The sequence below is a fragment of the Pan paniscus genome, chromosome 5, assembly GCF_029289425.2.
Source record: "Pan paniscus chromosome 5, NHGRI_mPanPan1-v2.0_pri, whole genome shotgun sequence".
Lineage (NCBI taxonomy): Eukaryota > Metazoa > Chordata > Mammalia > Primates > Hominidae > Pan > Pan paniscus.
In genome coordinates this window covers 97,990,139-98,012,464 of record NC_073254.2, presented here as the reverse complement: position 1 = coordinate 98,012,464, position 22,326 = coordinate 97,990,139, and positions in this window count along the sequence as shown.

Below are 22,326 nucleotides of genomic sequence, written 5' to 3'. Positions count from 1 at the left end.
ATCATGTCAGTAGCAAATCTGCCACTTAAATTCAAGCAAAATTATTGATCTCAATATTGATGGTTTAAAAGTTAGAAATGTATCATCTGACTAGAGTGATCTCCATTGTAAAATATCAGAACTTGTCCTCAGGTAAAAATCCTGCTGTTTTAGACACACTAGGATTTAGAATTTTAGCAGTCCCTTTAGACAAGTCTTCCTTGGTCTCTTTCTCTGTAAATGGTCAGTCCATCTATAATGGTGGGTCCAAAAGAACCATAATTCTACCACATTACCCTGGTTCTCTAGCAATATTGGAGGACTATGGTAAGCAATTGACTTATACTTGGTCTAATATATTTTCCTTCAAGAATGTGAACTGAGGGATGCAGAGGATGGGACTTGCGTGCTGAGTCATTTTAATGGTGGACTGTAATGAAAGATCCACAAACTGTTGATACCAAGATCCTTACTCCCCATTGCATCCTTTCTCAAGAGTTGTAGTTTATTATTTTTAAAATATATTTTTATATTTATTATAAAATAATAAAATTTATTATTTTATTATAACATTTATTATAAAATATTATATATTTATTATATTATAATTTATTATGTTATATTTTATTTATATATTTTATGTTATAATAAATATTTATGTTATAATTTATTATATTATAACATTTATAAAATATAAAATGTTATAAAATTTACTGTAATAAATTTTGTTTTAATGTTGAAACTTCCTTATGTTGATTCTATTATTGTACACCAAAGACTTTACTACAAGGATTCATGACAGTAGAACTTACTTAGAAAAAGATTTTAAGGAGGCAACTAGTTCAACTCCTTCACTTTAAATGAAGAAATTGACACTCATAGAGCTTGATTCAATTGTTTAATATCTAGAAGAACTAGAGATGTGGTGTGGACATTAGTTCTTGTTTTTGCTAAGTGTGCCATTCACATTCCTGACTTTCACATTCACCTGACTTTCAGCTCAAGAGCTTATGAAGACAGGCCTCTTGGTTTAGTAATCTGTGTAGATATTATGTTTTTTTTTCCCAGTGCTAAATTTTTCACCTTTCATATTCTGATTATCTAACTACTTTCACTTTATAACTAAAGCAAAAGGGCCACAGATTTTTACAAATGCTCTATCTGGCCAAAGCCCCAAATTAAGCTCTTTCAGATTGCTACAAAGAAGAGCTGATACCAATCCTACTGAAACTGTTCCAAGAAATCAAGGAGGAGGAGTTTCTCCCTAACTCATTCTACAAAGCCAGCATCATTGTAATATGAAAATCAGGCAGAGATATAATGAAAAAAGAAAACTTCATGCCAGTATCCCTAATGAAGATTGATGCAAAAGTCCTCAACAAAATACCAGAAAAATGAGCCCAGCAGCTCCTCAAAAAGCTAATCTATCCCAATAAAGTAGGTTTTATTTCTAGGGTGCAAGATTAGTTCAACATACACAAATCAGTAAATGTGGTTCACCACATAAAAAGAAAGAATCAAAAACAAATGATCATCTAAATAGATGCAGAAAAAAGCCTTCAATAGACCAGGCATTGAGGGAATATACCTCAGAATAATAAAAGCCATCTACAACAAACCCATATTCAACATCATATTGAATGGGCAAAAGATGGAAGCATTTTCCCTTGAGAAGTTAAACAAGACACTCTCACCAATTTTATTCAACATAGCACTGGAAGTCCTAGCCAGAGCAATCAGGCAAGAGAAGGAAAAAAAAAGACAAATAGAAAAAGAAGTTAACTATCTATCTTTGCTGAAAATATAATTCTTCTATACAAAGAAAACCCCAAAGACTCCATGAAAAGGTTCCTGGAATTGATAAACACATTTGGTAAAGTTTCAGGATACAAAACCAATGGAAAAAATCAGGAGTATTTCTATATACCAAGAATGGTCTAGTTATGAACTAAATCAAGAACACAATCCCACTTATATTAGCCATAAAGAAAATAAAATACCTAGTGTATTAGTCCATTTTCATGCTGCTGATAAAGACAAACCTGAGACTGGAGAAAAAAAGAGGTTTAATTGGACTTACAGTTTCGCATGGCTGAGGAGGCCTCAGAATCATGGTGGGAAGTGAAAGGCACTTCTTACATGGTGGTGGCAAGAGAGAATGAGGATGATTTAAAAGTGGAAACCTCTGATAAAACCATCAGATCTTATGAGACGTATTCACTACCACAAGAGCAGTAAGGGGGAACTGATCCCATGATTCAAATTATCTCCCACTGTGTCCCTCTTAAAACATGTGGGAAATATGGGAGTACAATTCAAGATGAGGTTTGGGTAAGGACACAGCCAAACCATATCATTCCACCCTGGTCCCTCCAAATCTCATGTCCTCACATTTCAAAACCAATCATGCCTTCCCAACAGTCCCTAAACTCTTAACTCATTTCAGCATTAACCCAAAAGTCTACAGTCCAAAGTCTCATCTGAGACAAGGCAAGTCCCTTCCACCTACAATCCTGTAAAATCAAAAGCAAGCTTGTTACATCCTAGATACAATGGGGGTATAGGTAGTGGGTAAATACAGCCATTCCAAGTGGGAGAAATTGGCCAAGACAAAGGGGTTACAGGGCCTGTGCAAGTCCCAAATCCAGTGGGGCAGTCAAATTTTAAAGTTACAGAATGATCTCCATTGACTCCAGGTCTCACATCCTGGTCATGTGGATGCAAGAAGTGGGTTCCCATAGTCTTGGGCAGCTCCACTCCTGTGGTTTTTCCAGGGTATGGTTTCCCTCCCAACTGCTTTAATGGTCTGGCATTGAGTGTCTGTGGCTATTCCAGGTGAATGGTGCAAGCTGTCGATGGATCTACTACTCTGGGGTCTGGAGGACAGTGGTCCTCTTCTCACAGCCCCATTAGGCAGTGCCCCACTGGGGACTCTGTGTGGAGATCTGACCCCACATTTCCCCTCCACACTGCCCTAGCAGAGGCCCTCCATGAGCACCCCACCCCTGCATCAAACTTCTATCTGGACATCCAGGTATTTCCATACATCTTCTGAAACCTAAGTGGAGGTTCTCAAACCCCAATTCTTGACTTCTGTGCACTCACAGGCTCAACACCACATGAAAGTTGCCAAGGCTTGGGGCTTGAAGCCTCTGAAACCATGGCCCTAGCTCTACACTGGCCCTTTCAGCCACAGCTGGAGCAGCTGGGACGCAGGGCACCAAGTCCCTAGGCTGCACACAGCACAAGGACCCTGGGCCCAACCCACGAAACCATATTCTCCTAGGCCTCCAGGCCTGTGATGGGAGGGGCTGCCATGAAGACCTCTGACATGCCCTGGAGAAATTTTCCCCATTTGCCTTAGGGATTAACATTCGGCTCTTCATTACTTATGCAAATTTCTGCAGTCGGCTTGAATTTCTCCTCAGAAAATGGGTTTTTCTTTTCTATCACATTGTCAGGCTGCAAATTTTATGAACTTTTATACTCTGCTTCCTTTATAAAACTGAATGCCTTTAACAGCACCCAAGTCACCTCTTGAATGTTTTGCTGCTTAGAAATTTCTTCTGCCAGATACCCTAAATCATCTCTCTCAAGATTCAAAGTTCCAAAAACCTCTAGGCTGGGGCAGAATGCCACCAGTCTCTTTGCCAAAACATAACAAGAGTCACTTTCCTTCCAGTTCCCAATAAGTTCCTTATCTCCATCTGAAACCAACTTAGTCTGGACCTTATTGTCCATATTGCTATCAGGCTTTTGGTCAAAGCCATTCAAAAATCTCTAGGAAGTTCCCAACTTTCCCACATTTTTCTGACTTTTTCTGAGCCCTCCAAACTGTTCCAACTTCTGCCTGTTACCTAGTTCCACAGTTGCTTCCACATTTTTGGGTATGTTTTCAGCAACATCCCACTCCTGGTACCAACTTACTCTATTAATCTGTTTGCATACTGCTGGTAAAGACAAACCCGAGACTGGGAAGAAAAATAGGTTTAATTGGAGTTACAGTTCTGCATGGCTGGGGAGGCCTCAGAATCATGACGGGAGGCAAAAGGCACTTCTTAAAAGGAGGCAGCAAGAGAAAATGACGAAGACGCAAAAGTGGAAACCACTGATAAAATCATCAGATCTCATGAGACTTATTCACTATCATGGGAACAGTATGGGGGAAACCACCCCCATGATTCAAATTATCTGCCACTGGGTACTTCCCACAACACGTGGATATAATGGGAGTAAAATTCAAGATGAGATTTGGGTGGGGACACAGCCAAATTATATCACCTAGCACTTCATCTAAGCAAAAAGGAGAAAGATCTAGACAAGGAAAACTATAAAATACTGCCGAAAGATATCGGAGATAACACAAATAAACCAAAAAAAAATTCATAGTCATGAATTGGAAGAATCAATAGTGTTAAAAGGGCCATACTGCCAAAAGCAATATACAGATTCAATGCTATCTTTATCAAAATACCAACATCATTGTTCACAAACTCAGAAACATCTATTCTAAAATTCATATGGAATGAAAGGATAGCTTGAATAACCAAAGTAATTTTAAGCAAAAAGAACAAAAATGGAAGCATCACATAGCCCAACTTTATTATATAAGGCCACAGTAACAAAAACAGCATGATACTGGTAGAAAAACAGACATATCAACCAGTGAAACAGAATAGAGAACCCACACACCTACAACCATCTGATCTTTGACAAAATTGACAAAAATAAGCAAAAAGGAAAGGAATCCGTATTCATCAATGGTGCTGGGATAACTGGCTAGCCTTTGCAGGAGAAGAAAACTAGACCCCTGCCTTTCACCGTATACAAGAATTATCTCAAGTTAAATTAAAGATTTAGATGTAAGACCTCAAGCCACAAAAACCCTAGAAGAAAACCTAGGAAATACTCTTCTCCACATCAGCCTTGGCAAATTTATGACTAAGAAACCAAAGCAATTCAAGATAAATGAAAATTGAGAAATAGGACCTAATTAAGCTAAAGAGCTTCTGCACAGCAAAAGAAATTACCAATAGAATAAACAGCCTAAAGAATGGAGGAGATAGCTGCAAACTATGCATCTAACAAGGGTCTAATACCCAAAATATGCAAGGAACCTAAACAAATCAACAAACAAAAGACAAAAATTTAATTTAAAAAACTGGGTGAATGACATGAACAGACAGTTCTCAAAAGAGAGCATACAAGTGGCAACAAACATGAAAATACACAACATCTGTAATTATCAGAGAAATACAAATGGAAGCCATAATGAGATTACCATCACATAAAGATCTGAATGGAGATTGTTAAAAAGTCAAAAATTAACAGATACTGGTAAAGCTGTGGGGAGAAAGGAATACTTATACTCTGTTGGTAGAAATGTAAACTAGTTCAGCCACTGTGGAAAGCAGTTTGGAGATTTCTCAAAGATCTTAAGATGGAATTAGCATTCAATCCAGCAATCCCACTACAGTATATACCCAAAAGAAAATAATTCATTATATCAAAAAGACACATGCACTTATATGTTCATTGCTGCACTACCCACATTACTAAGATCTGGTATCTGCCTAGGTGCCAATCAACAGTGTATTGGTTAAAGAAAATGTGGTACATATATACCATGGAGCACTATAAATTCATTAAAAATAATATAATCATGTCATTTTCAGCAACATGGATGGAGCTGGAGGCTATAACCTTAAGTGAACTAATGAAAGAACAGATAACCAAATACTGCATGTTCTCACTTATAAGTGGAAACTAAACATTAGGTACACGTGATTGTAAATATGGGAACAATAGATGCTGTGGATACTAGATGGGGGAGGCATGAAAGGGGACATGGGCTGCAGAAACACCTGTTAAGTAGTATGCTTACTGCCTGGGTGAAGGGATCATTGGGAGCTCAAGCCTCAGTGTCATGCAATATACCCATGTAACAAACCTGCATGTCTTTAATCCATAAAATTTTATATTGTAAAAAAATAAAATGTATGTAGGTAGGGAAAATTTAGAATGATAAATAGATTAACAAATATTTATTAGAATCTTATTGATTCTTTGGTGTGTGCCAGAGACTGTTCTAGATGTGGGGGATATAGCAGTGAACATAGACAAAATCATTAGGGGAAAAGACAATAAAGATATGTATGTAAAATATACAGTCTATTTTGTTGGAGTAAGTTTTAGGAAGAAAAATACAGGGAAAGGAAATAGATTTGTGTGGTATGGTATTGTAATTTTAGAGAGGGTGGCTTCACTAAGAAGAGAGTTGCATTGCATTGCAATAAAATCCTGAAATAAATAATAAGTGAGCTGTGTAAATGCCTGGAGACAAGCACTCCAAAAAAAATAAACAGCTAGTGCAAAGGCCCTGAGGCAAGAGTATATCTGTGCTAGAGACAGCAAAAAGGCCAGTATGCCTGGTGCAGAGTGAATAAAAGGGAAAATCATAGGAGATGAAGTCAGAAAGATAATTGGAGAGAGAGGACATAGATTACATAAGGCTTACATTCTGTTGACTTTGTCTTCATTTTCATGAAAAACCACTGTGGGAATTTGAGGAGAGGAGAGGTATAGTTGGACTTAATGTTTTAATATAAGATATCCCTGTGGCTGTGGAGTGGCCTTTAGGGTAGAAGCAGGAAGACAGGAAGTATTTGCAGTAATTCAGGAGCAAGATAATGAAGGCAATAGTGGGTAAGAAGCAGGAAGACTTCGGATATATCTTTTCAAATGAAGCTGACAGGATGTATTGATAAATTGGATATGCAGTATGTGAAATAAATAGAAATCAAGGAGCAGTCCATTTTTTTTTATCTGAACAACTTGAAAATTAAATTGACACTTGCCAATGAATATCTTAAGATTAAGACAGATGCCACAGGCTCTGTAAAAATCAAACTGATATGGGATGACAAGAGGTAACGATAGTCCAAGCAGAAGTTTCCCTAATGTCCGTCACACATTCAGACAACTCTGAGTGTTCACTGTAAGCCCAGCCCCCAATTGGATATTTTTCACCCCAACTTCTGAAAGACATTGCAGCCATCTGGAATTGCTCATCAGAAAATCTTTACTATCTTTATAGGCAAGGTGCATGGTTCAACTGTTCTGTAATTTTACAGTATAATCAAATGAATGACATATTGACATGACCATTTTTCCTTATTTTCCTACCTAAAGCATTGATTTGTGAATGAAATTCATCATTTAAATGTTAAATTTATTGTAGTAGGGCCTGAATTGGAGTTAATTGAAGTTCCAAATACAATCTTGTTGCAGGTGTTTCTTATATAATTAATACTTGTATTTAGGATTAAAGTTTATTATTTATTGTTATTTTGTCAATGACAGCAGAAGAGCATTAGATTATCACTTAACAGAAAACATAAGGAATCAGAGCAATTGATTCAAATTCAACATGTTCTCATTTTTGTGCCAACTTTATCTGTGAAAGTGAAAATTTTATTTCCAAATAAAACTGATTTTAGATGAAAGATTTATTTTGTTTTACTCTACCCCAATAATAAACCATCTGCTCTATGACCTTGAGTTTCTGTAAGCCCAAGAGAACACAGTGCCACCCACTAAGAAAGAAGGAAGGGAGAGAGAATGCAGGGATAATTACTTCTATCCTCTTCAAATACATTGCCTACTTCTCATAAATATGAGCCACTCTTCCTTTCCTGTTTCCTATAAACTTTAAAAACAATTGGTCACTTTTTGCAGAAGTCTCCTCCATGGTTGCACATTCATTTAGTGCTGGTACATGAGTAGATTCCAACATTTTCAGTTTTTAAATAGAAAAACACGTGTGTGCCTTCACCAGAAAAAATAATGAAGGCTTCTTTTTAAAAAAATTTTAAAAACTATATTGTTTGGGAAGAGATATGCTTTCCCATGTGAGTTTCTTTTTACTAGATTCAAGAATATTAAAACTCATTATCCATTTATTCCTCCCTTCCCTCTATAAGTGTTTATCGAACTGACATTTGTTTATTGTGCAAGGCATTTCCTGCATATTGACAATAAAAGTGAATAAATAAAGGTCTGCCTTTAAACAATGTACAGTAAAAAACACAAATGACTATATAGAAAAATAAATGCCACCACTATTGTTCAATAGGACTAATATAATACCCCTCTAACTCATCTTTCTGCTTCAGCTCTGGACCCCTACGGTCTATTTTCCACAAAACAGCCAAATTAATTGTGAATGTAGATTAGCTCACATCATTCTTCCCTGCAAAACCCTCAAATGGCTTCCAATCCCCCTTGAAATAAATTTCAAGGTCCTTACCATAGAAAGGTCACAACCTACAATTTCCTACGTATTTTTCTTTTATTTTTTTGGAGATTGAGTCTTGCTCTCTTGTCCAGGCTGGAGTGCAGTTGCATAGTATTGGCTCACTGCAGCCTCCATCTCCCAGGCTCAAGTGATTCTCATGCCTCAGCCTCCCAAGGAGTTTGGATTACAGAAATGTGCCACAAAACCCAGCTAACATTTGTATTTTTAATAGACAGAGTTTCACCATGTAGGCCAAGCCAGTCTTGAACTCCTGGCCTCAAGTGATCCACCTGCCTCAGCCTCCCTAAGTGCTGAGATTGAGCCACTGCACCCTGCCAAATCCTACATGATTTGACTCAAATGTCTCTAACTGCTTTCCCCACCATCACTGTGTTTGTGACACTTTGCCCTTCTTGCTCTTCTTACAGTTCCCAAACATGTTCTTGCTTCAAGAACTATGCAACTGCCTTCATTCTGCCTGAAATGATTTTCCACCATATTTTCTTATGATCCACTCCCTTCAAGTCTCTTCTCAAATATCATCACCTTAAAGTCCTTCCCTGACTGCCCCACTCCTTTCTAAAGTAATGAGGAATTAGTGAAGGATTCTATTACATTGCACTGCTTTATTTGGTATACCATTTTGCACTAATTGACAACATATTTTTTATTTATTTATTATACACAAACACTCCTCAGGTTGTAAATTTCATGAAGCAAGAAATTTTTTACTTTTGTTTACTTTTGTAGAGTAGTAACAAAGTTTTTAAACATATATTTTAAATTTATGGGCACTTGGTGTATATATTTATGGGGTACATGAGAGGTTTTGATACAGGCATGCAATGTGTAATAATCACATCATGTAAAATGAAGTATGCATCCCCTCAAGTATTTAACCTTCATGTTAAAAACAATCCAATTATATTATTTTAATTCTTTTTAAGTGTACAATTAAATTATTATTGACAATAGTCACCCTGTTGTGCTGTTAAACACTAGGTCTTACTCATTCTTTCTTACTATTTTTTTGTACCCATTAACTATCCCCACCCCATTCCAACTATCCCACTACCCTCCCTAGCCTCTGATAAGCATCCTCTGCTCTCTATGTCCATGAGTTCAACTGTTTTGATTTTTAGATCTCACAAATAAGTGAGAATATGTGATGTTTGTCTTTCTGTGCCTGGCTTATTTCCATTAACATAATGACCTCCAGTTTCATTCATGTTGTTGCAGATGACAGAATCTCATTCTTTTTTTATGGCTGAATTGTACTGTATTATGTATAAGCATCACGTTTTCGCTATCCATTCATCTGTTTGATGAACATTTAGGTTGCTTCCAAATTTTGGCTACTGTGAACAGTGCTGCAACAGATATAGAAGTGCAGATATGTCTTTGATATACTGATTTCCTTTCTTTGGGGTATATACCCAGCGCTGGAATTGCTCAATCATATGCCAGCTCTATTTTTAGTTTTTTTGAGGAACCTCCAAACTGTTCTCCATAGTAGTTGTACTAATTTACATTCCCATCAAAAGTGTACAAGGGTTCCCTTTTCTCTACATCCTTGCTAGAATTTGGTATTGCCTGTCTTTTGGATATATCATTTTAAGTGGGGTGAGACGATATCTAATTGTAGTATTGATCTGCATTTCTCTAATGATCAATGATGTTGAGCAACTTTTAATATTCATGTTTGCCATTTGTATGTCTTCTTTTGAGAAATGTCTATTCATATACTTTGCCCATTTTTAGTTGAATTATTAGATTTTTTCTTATAGAATTGTTTGTGCTACTTATATTCTGGCTAATAATCTCTTGTCAGATGGGTTATTTGCAGATATTTTCCATTCTGTGGGTTGTTTCTTCACTTTGTTGATTATTTCCTTTGCTGTGCAGAAGCTTTTTAACTTGATGGGATCCCATTTGTCCATGTTTGGTTCAGTTGCCTGTGCTTGTGGGATATTACTCAAGAAACCTTTGATGAAATCAATGTCGTGGAGAGTTTTCCTGATATTTTCTTGTAGTATTTTTATAGTTTGAAGGCTTAGATTTAAGTCTTTAATCTATTTGATTTGATCTTTGTTTATGGTAAGAGACAGGGGTCTAGTTTCATTCTTATGCATATAGATATCCAGTTTTTCCAGCAATATTTATTGAACTGACTATCTTTTCCAAAATATATGCTCCTGCCAACTTTGTCAAAACGAGTTCACTGTAGGTGTATGGATTTGTTTCTTGGTTTTCTATTCTGTTCCACTGGTCTATGTGTCTGTTTTTATGGCAGTACCATGCTGTTTTGGTTACTATAGCTCTGTAGGATACTTTGAAGTCAGGTAATGTCATTCTCATTTTGTTCTTCTTGCTTAGGATAGTTGTGGCTTTTTGGGCTCTTTCTTAGTTCCTTATGCATTTTAGATTTTTTTTTTGTATTTTTGTGAAGAATGTCATTGGTATTTTAATAAGGATTGCATTAAATTGGTAGATTGCTTTGGGTAGTAAGAACATTTTAACAATATTGTTTCTTCTAATCCATGAACATGGAATGTCTTTCCATCTTTTGGTGTCCTCTTCAATTTCTTTCATTAGTGTTTTATCATTTTTATTGTAGTGATCTTTAACTTCTTTGGTTAATTCCTAGGTATTTAATTTTATTCATGGCAATTATAAATGGGAATCCTTTTTAAATTTATTTATCAGATTGTTCACTATTAGCATATAGAACTGCTGCTAATTTTTGTATGTGATTTGGTGCCCTGCAACTGTCCTGAATCTATTTATCAGTTCTAATAGTTTTTTTGTGGAGTTTTTAGGGTTTTCCACATATAAGATCATGTCATCTGCAAACAAGGTGTATTAATCTGTTCTCACATGGCTGTAAAGAACTACCTGAGACTCAGTAATTTACAAATAAAGAGGTTTAATTGACTCACTGTTCCAAACGCTGTCCAGGAAGCATGGCTGGGAGGCCTCAGGAAACTTACAATCATGGTGGAAGGTGAAGGGGAAGCAAGCACATTTTATCATGGCAGAGCAGGAGAGAGAGTGAAAGGGGAAGTGCTACACAGTTTTAAACAACCAGATCTCTTGAGAATTCACTCCCCACCATGGGAACAGCAAGGGGGAAATCTGTCCCTATGACTCAATCACCTTCCACCAGGTCCCTCCCCTAGCACTGGATATTACAATTTAACATGATACTTGAATGGTGACACAGAGCCAAACCATATTATTCTGCCTCTGCACTCTCCCAAACATCAAGTCCTTCTCACATTTCAAAACACAGTCATGCCTTCCCAACAGTCCCTCAATATCTTAACTCATTCCAACATTTACTCAAAAGTCCAAACCCAAAATGTCATCTGAAACAAGGCAAGTCCCTTCTACCTGTGAGCCAGTAAAATAAACAATAAGTTAGTTACTTCCAAGATACAACTGGTAAATAGACCCATTCCAAGAGGGAGAAATTCGTTAAAACAAAGGGGCTACAGGCCCCATGTAAGTCTGAAAACCAGGAGGGAAGTCGTTAAATCTTAATGTTCTCAAATAGTCTCCTTTGGCTTCAAGTCTCACATCCAGGCCATGCTGATGCAAGGAGTGGGCTCCCAAGGCCTTGGGCAGCTCCAACTCTGTGTCTCTGCAGGGCACAGATACTGTGGCTGCTTTCATGGGCTGGCATTGAGGCCTGTGGTCAGGTGCATGGTGCAAGCTGTTGGTGGATCTATTATTCTGTGGTCTGGAGGGCAGTGACCCTCTTCTCATTAGGCAGTGCCCCACTGGGGACTCTGTTTGGGGGCTCCAAACACACATTTCTTGTCTGCTGTGCCCAAGAAGAGGTTCTCTGTGAGGGCTCTACCCCACAGCAGGCTTCTTCCTGAACATCCAGGCATTTTCATACATTGAATGAAATCTAGGCAAAAGCTACCAAACCTGAACTCTTGCCTTCTTTGCACCCATAGACCCAACACCTCATGTAAGCCACCAAGGGTTGGGGCTTGCACCCTCTGAAACAAGAGCCTGAATTGTACCCTGGCCCCTTATAGCCATGGCTAGAACTGGAGTGGCTGGGAAACAGGAAACTATGTCCCAAGGCTGCACAGAGCAATGGGGCCCTGGGCCTGGCCCGCAAAACCATTTTTCCCTCCTGGACCTGCAGGCTTGTGATGGGTGGAGCTGCTGTGAAGGCCTCTGCAATGCTCTGGAGGCATTTTCCCCATTGAATTGGCTATTAACATTTGGATGCTTTTTACTTGTGTAAATTTCTGCAGCCCTGAATTCCTCCCCAGAAAATTCCTCACTCCTCATGGTCAAGCTGCAATTATTTTTAACTTTTATGTGCTGCTTCCCTTTTAAATATACATTCTAGCTTCAGGGAATTTCTTTCTTTATGCAAATGATTATAGGCACTTATAAGCAGCCAGGCCACATCTTGAACAATGCTGCTTAGATGTTTCTTCTGCCAGACACTCTAAATCATCTCTCTCAAGTTCAAAGTTTCACAGGTCTCTAGAGCAGGGTCACAATGCCACCAGTCTCTTTGCTAAAGCATAGCAAGAGTGACCTTTACTCCAGTTGCAAATAAGTTCCTTATCTCCATTTGAGACCACCTCAGCTTGGACTTCATTGTCCACATCACTATCAGCATTTTAATCACAACAATTTAACAAGTTCCTAGGAAGTTACAAACTTTCCCTTATCTTGCTATCTTTTTCTTAGCCCTCCAAACTGTTCCAACATCTGCCCATTACCCAGTTCCAATGTCAATTCCACATTTTTAGGTATCTTTATAGCAATGCCCCACTTCTTAGGTACCAATTTTCTGTATTAGTCCATTCTCTTACTACTCTAACGAACCACCTGAGACTGGGTAATTTATAAAGAAAAGAGGTTAAATTGAATCACAGTTCCACAGGCTGTACAGGAATCATGGTTAGGAGGTCTCAGGAAACTTACAGTCATGGATGGAAGTGAAGGGGAAGCAAGCATGTCTTACCGTGGTGGAGTAGGAAAGAGAAAGAAGGGTAAAGCCTACACACTTTTAAACAACAAGATCTCATGAGAACTCCCTCACTATCATGAAACAGCAATGGAGAAATCTGCCCCCATGATCCAATCACCTCCCACCATGTTCCTGCCCCAACATGGAAATTACAATTCAACATGCTGTTTGGGTGGGGACACAGAGCCAAAACATCACAAGGCTAATTTGACATATTTCTTTTCAATTTGGATACCCTTTATTTCTTTCATCTGATTGCTCTTACTGGGATTTCCAGTACTATGGAAAATGCTTTTTCAACATCAGTTGAAACAAAATACTAGCAAATAGAATTCAATAATACTTTAAAAAGGTCATTTATTGTGACCAAGTAGTATGTATCGCAGGGATGCAGGCATGGTCCAACATATGCAAATCAATAGTGTGATACATCATTTGTTTAGATTTGCATTTCCAGTCTCTAGAAGTGGGCCTGGCACAGAGGATGTATTAGTCTGTTCCCACACTGATACAAGAGGTGGGCTACCATGGCCTTGAGCAGCTGCATCCCTGTGGCTTTGCAGGGTGTATCCCCCTTCATGGCTGCCTCCACAGCTGGCATTGAGTATCTGTGGCTTTTCCAGGCACACAGTGCAAACTGTCATAGGATCTGCCATTCTGGGGTCTAGAGCACGGTAGCTCTCTTCTCACAGCTCCACAAGCGGGGGCAGTGCCCTAGTGGAAAATCTTTGTGGGGGCTCCAACCCCACATTTCACTGCTGCACTACCCTAGCAGAGGTTCTCCATGAGGGCTCTGCCCCTGCAGCAAAGTTCTGTCTGCACATCCAGAGTTTCCATACATCCTCTGAAATCTAGGTAGAGGTCCCAAACCTAAATTCTTGACTTCTGTGCACCTGCAGGCCCAATACCATGTGTAAGCCACCAAGGCTTGGGGCTTGCACCCTCTGTACAGTCATGGGACTTGGTGCCCTGAATGACAGCTGTAAAGGGGCCTGAGTTGTACGTTGGCCCCTTTTAGCCACAGCTATCATGCAAGGCACCAACTCCCATGACAGTACAGAGCAGGGGGCACTGGGCCCAGCCCATGAAGCCATTTTTCCCTTCTAGACCTCCAGGGTGCCATATAGGTCTCTGACATGCCCTGGAGGCATTTTCCCCATTGTCTTGGTGATTAACATTCAGATCCTGGTTACTTATGCAAATTTCTGCAGTCTGTGGCTTGAATTTCTCCCAAGAAAATGGGTTTTTAGTTTCTGTCACCTCAGCAGGCTGCAAATTTTCTAAACTTTTATGCTCTGCTTCCTCTTGAATGCTTTGCCACTTAGAAATTTCTTCCACCAGATACCCTCAATCATCTCTCTCAAATTCAAAGTTCCACAGATCTGTAGGGCAGTGGCAAAATGCCACCAGTCTCTTTGTTAAAGCAAAGGAAGATCACCTTTGCTCCAGTTCCCAACAAGTTCCTCATGTCCATCTGAGACCACCTCAGTCTGAACTTCATTGTCCATATCACTATCAGCATTTTGGTCAAAGCCATTCAACAAGTCTCTAGGAAGTTCCAAACTTTCCCACATCTTCCTGTCTTCTGAACCTTCCAGTCTCTAGGAAGTTCCATACTTTCTCACATCTTCCTGTCTTCTTTTAAGCCCTTCAAGCTGTTCTAATCTGTCTGTTACCCAGTTCCAAACTTGCTTCCACATTTTCCGTATCCTTATAGCAGCACTGCACCCCAGTACCAATTTACTGTATTAGTCTGTTCTCATGCTGCTATAAGGAAATATCTGAGAATGTGTAATTTATAAAGAAAAGAGGCTTAATTGACTCACAGTTCCACATGTCTAGAGAAGCTTCAGGAAACTTATAATTATGGTGGAAGGCACCTCTTCACAGGGTGGCAGCAGAGAGAATGAGTGTCAAGCAAATGGGGAAAAGCCTCTTATAAAACCATCAGATCATGTGAGAACTCACTCACTATCATGAGAATAGCATTGGGGTAACTGTCCCCATGATGTAATTACCTCCCACCGGGTCCCTCCCACAACATGTGTGGATTATGGGAACTACAATTCAAGATGAGATTTGAGTGGGGACACTGCCAAACCATATCAGAGGGGGTACTCAACAAATACTAAATGATTTTACAAAGTGGGAAAGCACAAATGGGCAAGCCTATTTAAATTTAAAATCCAAACATTTTAAATGACTAGGGAGCGGTATTTAGAGAATCTCTTCAGAATTTTCATAAAATTAACCCTTTTAAGTTTATTCATCTGAATTTTTAATGGCTGTATTTAAAATGGCATGATAACTAACTGGTCAGAATACCCATTTTCCATGTTGGTAACTCCTACACTTCTTTGCCATCCCTTCAGTGATGAGGAAAGAACTGTGCACACAGTTCTGGAAAATAGGAAATTCAAGAGATCAAGGTGCCAACGGATTTGGTGTCTGGTGAGAGCCCTTTCTCATATATGGTGCCTTCTATACATCTTCACATGGCTGAAGGAATGAACAAGATCCCATGGGCCTCTTTTATAGGGGCATTAATTGCATTCATGAGAAACGAGTCCTCATGACCTCATCATTTCCTAAAGGGCCCATCTCTTAATACTATCATATTGGATATTAGGTTTCAACATATGAATTTGGAGAGTCACATACATTCAGACCATGGCAGTGGGTTAGGTAGGACACAGAATATGAAGTGCTCATGGAAAACTGATCAAGCCAGGATATTTTCAAGAAAGATTTAAAAAAGGAGTATACATTAGAGTAGTATTTGGTATTGGCTCCTGAGTTCCAGAGCTCACAAGTTTAGTTTTCTGGACACTATGTTTTCTGCTTCTTTCAAATCACCAGAGTGCTCAATCTATCTTGAGAACTTAATTTTGGCAAGTTTTACCTCATATGTTAACACATTTTGACTTTACCATTTTTTTCTTTAAATGGTGGCAAAGCACATTAGATGAGCAAACCAAAATGTACTAATTGTAAAATATTTCTTCTAATAAAAATAGACGGTTATGTTACTAAAAAGAACAATTTCAGAAAAATATCAAATTATGAATTAAGACATTCCTCATTCTTATGTGAATTAAGAAATTCTTCACTGTTACACAAGCTTTCATGTTACAACCCATTTTTCTCTACATCTTGCATTTAGCTAGGTATCTAAGAGTTTAGATGATTTATGAGATGTGGCTAAGGGGAAGATCACTATATTAGCGATATCAAATAATGTCTTTCTTTAATCTAGTGAAAATGTCTGGTATAAATTTGAGGGGGTAGGGCACAGGTATTTTTGATTTTTACAACCTGTTGATCTGTGAAGAGAGATAGTTTGACTTCCTCTTTCTGTTTATATACCTTTTATTTCTTTTTCTTGCTTGATTGCTCTGGCTAGGACTTCTAGTACTATGATGAATAGGAGTGGTGAGAGAGGATACCCTTGCCTTGTTCTGGTTCTGAAGAGAAATAGGTTCAAACTTTTGCCCATTCGGTATGATATTGGCTCTGGGTTTGTCATAGATGGCTATTATTTTGAGGTATATTCCTTCAAACTTATGTTACCTAGTCTGTTGAGAGTGTTTTACAAAAAACAACGTTATATTTTATCAAAATCCTTTTATGCATCTATTCAGATGACCATAGGGTTTTTGTTTTTAGTTATATTTATGTGATGAATCACATTTATTGATTTGCATCTGTTGAACAAACCTTGCATCCCAGAAATAAAGCCTACTTCATCATGGTGGATTAGCTTTTTGATGTGCTGCTAGATTTGGTTTGCTAGTATTTTGTTGGAGATTTTTGCATCGTGTTCATCAGGAGTATTGGTTTATTGGTCTGAAGTTTTATTTTTCATTGTGTCTCTGCCAAGTTTAGGTACCAGAATGATGCTGGCTTCATAGAGTGAATTAGGGAAGAGTCCCCTCTTCCTAGATTTTTTGGCATAATTTCAGTGGGATTGGTACCAGCTCTTCTTTGTATGTCTGGTGTAATTTGGCCATGAATTCATCTGGTACAGGGCTTTTTTCTGATTGATATTGGTAGGCTTTTTGTTGCTGATTCAATTTTGAAATTAATTATTGGTCTATTAAGGATTTTGATTTCTTCCTGGTTCACTCTTGGGAGGTTTGGATGTTTCCAGGAATTTATCCAATTTTCTAGGTTTTTAGTTTGTGTGTATAGAGGTGTTCATAGTAGTCTCAGAGTTTTTTTTGTATTTCTGTGAAGTCAGTGGTAATGTCCCTTTTGTCATTTCTGATTGGGTTTACTTGGATTTTCTGTTTTGATTTTATACGTAGTAAACCCCATAATTTCTGTTCACAGGGTGCTAGAAGTGACGAACAACTTCAGTAAAGCTTCAGGATACAAAATCAATGTAAAAAAATTAGTAACATTTCTATACACAAATGGTATCCAAGAATGCAATCCTATTCACAAGAGCCACAAAAGTAATAAAATACATAAAAATTCAGCTAACCAGACAGGTAAAAGATCTCTACAATGAGAATTACAAAACACTGCTGAAAGAAATCAGAGATGACAGAAACAAATAGAAAAAAACATTTCATGCTCATGGATAGGAGAAATCAACATTGTTAAAATGATCATACCACTCAAAGCAATTAACAGACTTAATGCAATTCCTATCAAATTACCAATGCCATTTTTCACAGAATTAGGAAAATATATTCTAAAATTCACAAAGAATCAAATGAGAGCCCCCAAAACCAAAGAAATCCTAATCTAAAAGAACAAAGCTGGAGGTATCACCCTATCTGACTTCAAACTATACTTCAAGGCAACAGTAACCAAAACAGCATTGTACTGGTACAAAAACAGACACATAGATCAATGGAAAAGGTTAGCAAACCCAAAAATAAAGCCACACACCTACAATCATTTGATCTTCAACAAAGTTGACAATAATATATCATGGGAAAAGGACTCCTATTCAATAAATGATGCTTGGATAACTGGCTAGCCATATGTAAAAGACTGAAGCTGAACCCTTTTATTATATAAAAAAATTAACTCAAAATAGACAAAGACTTAAATGTAAAACCTAAAACTATAAAATCTCTAGAAGAAAACCTAGGGAATACCTTTCTCTACATATGCTTTGGCAAATATTTCATGATCAAGTCTCCAAATGCAATTGCAACAAACACAAAAATAGATAAATGGGACCTAACTAAACTAAAGAATCTATCTACAGAGTAAATAGATAATTTACAGAATGGGAAAAAATATTCATAAACTATGCATCCAACGATAGACTACTATCCAAAATCTATAAGGAAGTTAAATCAACATGCAAAAACAAACAATCCAATAAAAAAATGGGCAAAAGACATGAACAGACACTTCTTGAAGGAAGACATATCCCTGGCACTTCCACCAAAAACAAAACAAAACAAAACAACAACAACTAAAATACCAACAGCAAGAAAGAAGACATACACATGGCCAACAAGCATATGAAAAAATGCTCAATGTCACTAATAGAGAAATGCAAATAAAAGCCACAATGAGATACCATCTCATACCAGTCAGGCTATTATTAAAAAGTCAAAAAATAACAGCTATTGATGAGTTTGAAGAGAAAAAGAAACACTTATACACTCCTAGTGGAAATGTAAATTAGTTCAGCCACTGTGGAAAGGAGTTTGGAGGTTTCTTAAAGAACTTAAAACAAAACTACCATGAATGAGCAATCCCATTATTGGGTATATACCCAAAGGAAATATATCGTTATATTCATTCATTATATAAAAAAGACACATGCACCCATATGTTAATCACAGCACTATTCACAATAGCAAAGACATGGAGTCAACCTGGATGCCCATCAGTGGTAAACTGGATAAAGAACATGTGGTACATATACACCATGGAATACTACACAGCCATAAAAAATAAAATCATGTGATCTGCAGCAACATGAATGGAGCTGGAGGCCATTATCCTAAGCAAATTAATGCAGGAACAGAAAACTTAATACCACATGTTCTCATTTATAAGTGGAAGCTCAACTTTGAGTTCCCATGGATGCAAAGATGAGAACAACAGACATTGGAACCTACTTGAAGGATAAGGCTAGGAGTAGGGTGAATTTTGAAAAACTACCTATTGAGTACTAAGCTCACTACCTGGGTAAGAAAATTGTTTGTATATCAAACCCCAGCAACACACAATTTATCCATGTAACAAACATACATATGTATCCCCCATACCTAAAATAAAAGTTGGAAAACACAAAGCAAAATAAAACTTGTTGGCATCTTTTAAATCACCTAGAAAGGAAATGACTACTCTGACCAAAAGAATAACTCGTAGTATTCCTCGAATATCATCTAACTTTGGATATTGTTTTAAAAAGTAGGTATTAATGTTATTAAGGTATGGTGAGGCCAACACTTCAGGAGACAATTGCCAATCAAAAGGTGGCTTATTTAACCTCACAGACCCCCAGAAATGAGAGGGCATGACACACAATGAGGAGGGGAGTGGCACATGTGGAAGCACCAGGGTCAGTGCAGAGGCAAACGCAGCAGGGGAAAACATGGGCAATAGCCTTTATTGTGGTTTCTCCCAGAAGAAATGGGCAAGGCAGGGTAATCAATATAATGACTGGCTAGTTTGAGTAATTTCAGGGGGCTCTGAGATATAGGATTTGTCTCTAGTTATCTGGTATCTGGTCAGTGTGGGTGGATAGTGGTCCATAGTGTAAGCCCTGCGAAAGCTCTAGAAAGGGGATGTTTGGGGTATGGCCTCTGGATTGATTGGTTTGCATGTGAAAGTTATGCTTGCAGCCCAGTCACTTACTACCTCTAGGAATTGGTAAGCTCTAGGAGGGGTAGTCTCTTCAGAGTCAACAAGGCCCCAGATGTCAAAACATCAGAGACAAATGGTTAATACAGATATTGAAGCTTATATCCATGTCTAGAGGAGCTTGTGTCTCCTTGGACATAGTAATATATACCTAATAACTCCCAAAAGAAATATAAAATGGATTTTCCTGGGGTATGAACTGCAATAAGCAAAGCAGATGTACTGAGGAGATTTTACATTTCTTTCACTAGAAGAGAGAATTTAAAAGAGCTTTCAGATTATAGGTAGAATACCCTGGAGCCTACCAGATTGCAAATCTCTCTGCTTGGAGAAAATTGTTAAAAGGATCTTTAACCTAGGCATGATGGTAAACATATTGTGATGTCCTCAAAAAAGATCCAAATAACTTCTGACTTATATATTTGCCCCTAAAAGTTATGTCTTTTCTCTTCATGTAAAAAAAAAAATGTTCATTGCAGATCTTATTTTATTATACCAAAGTTGCTTTTTAAAAATATACCATAACACCACACTGCAACTGCTTTTTAAGTTACCTTTCTTGCTGTTTACCAAATATGTTTTTTTTTCTCTGAATAATATGCAGGCAGCTTCAAGGGAAAATCTGTTAATATCCCCCAAATTTTCATTTTTTACCAGTTTCCCCAGTTCTTCAACATAGTATGGGAAAATATATTATGACAGCTCCCATGCACCCTTCAGAGAAACACCTTGATGAAGTTAGGAGAGATCTATGAAGAATGTGGATTCACTATTAAGAATTATCTGTGGGACCTGCCAAGTTGCTGCTATCTATCCCACACATGGTCTCATTAAAAAACCCCTCAGTGCATGATTTATTGATTAGAGACCAAATATCCTGGAAAAGTCAAAAATTACTCTTTGGATGGGATTTTAAACATTCTCTCTTATATCCCACCAATGTATTATGCTTTAGATACATTTGAACCAAAAAAGAAAAACATATGAAAAAATTCTATTCTACTTTCTAGTTCATTACTAGGGTTGTTTTATTACAAGATTACATAACTGGAAAAGATTTAAACAACAGAATTTTTGTTAACCGTATATTATCAGTCATATTAAACACTAAAAACAATTTTCAAAGATGTTATTTAAAATCTAGTATTAAATTAAATACTCAAGTAGTAAAATGCACTGAAATGCTTTCTAGATGTAAGAGTTAGAATGAATCAGGCCATATTTTTATTCCAAAACAGAATTTCTTTCAATTTAGAGGAAAAATATCAAAATATCAAATTTTTTTCTTTTCTTCTCCACCTTCTCAGACAGATTGTGGAGGATATTTCCTGAAAATACTTTAATCCAAAAAAATGTGTCATTATTCTGTGCCAGCATGGGGTATGAGAAATAAACTCTTGTTTTCCAAATAGTAAAGAAGATTGACATTAAAATAATTTCATGCAAAAAGTAGGCGTATATAAGTAGAACAAATGAAACAAAATGTAGAACAGATGGGCAGATAACATGGTGTATGCAGTGAACAGGATACTTTCAAAATCTACCCTTTTAAAAGGAAAAGGTCTGAACAAGGACTTAAATTGAGCAGAGCAAAAAACTAGAAGTAAGATAAGTATATGAAAGTATCTTCTAGGAGCCATTTTAGTCATTCATTCATTTTCTTTTTTTTTTCTTTCTTTTTTTTTTCCTTTTTTTTCCTTTTTGAGAAGAAATCTTGCTCTGTTGCCAGGCTGGAGTGCAGTGGTGCAATCTCAGCTCACTGCAACCTCCGCTTCCTGAGTTCAAGCAATTCTCCTGCCTCAGCCTCCCAAGTAGCTGTGATTACAGGCATGCACCACCACACCCGGCTAATTTTTGTATTTTTAGTAGAGATGGGGTTCCACCATGTTGGACAGGATGGTCTTAATCTCTTGACCTTGTGATCCGCCTCCCTTGGCCTCCCAAAGTGCTAGAATTACAGGCGTGAGGCACTGTGATCGGCCCATTTATTTTCTTAATTTCAAACCTTCATTAAAAAAAGTACTGATGACCTATATATGCTGGAATTGATGAAACTATGGTAAAGAAGTCACTGTTTTTTCATCATAGAATTTAAAGATTGGCCTGGGATGATGGACCCCACAGAAGTTATAACAAGAAGAGGACAAGAGTGACCATTAAGTATGAACTTCTTTAGGAGAATATAACAGGTTTGGAAGATCAAGGA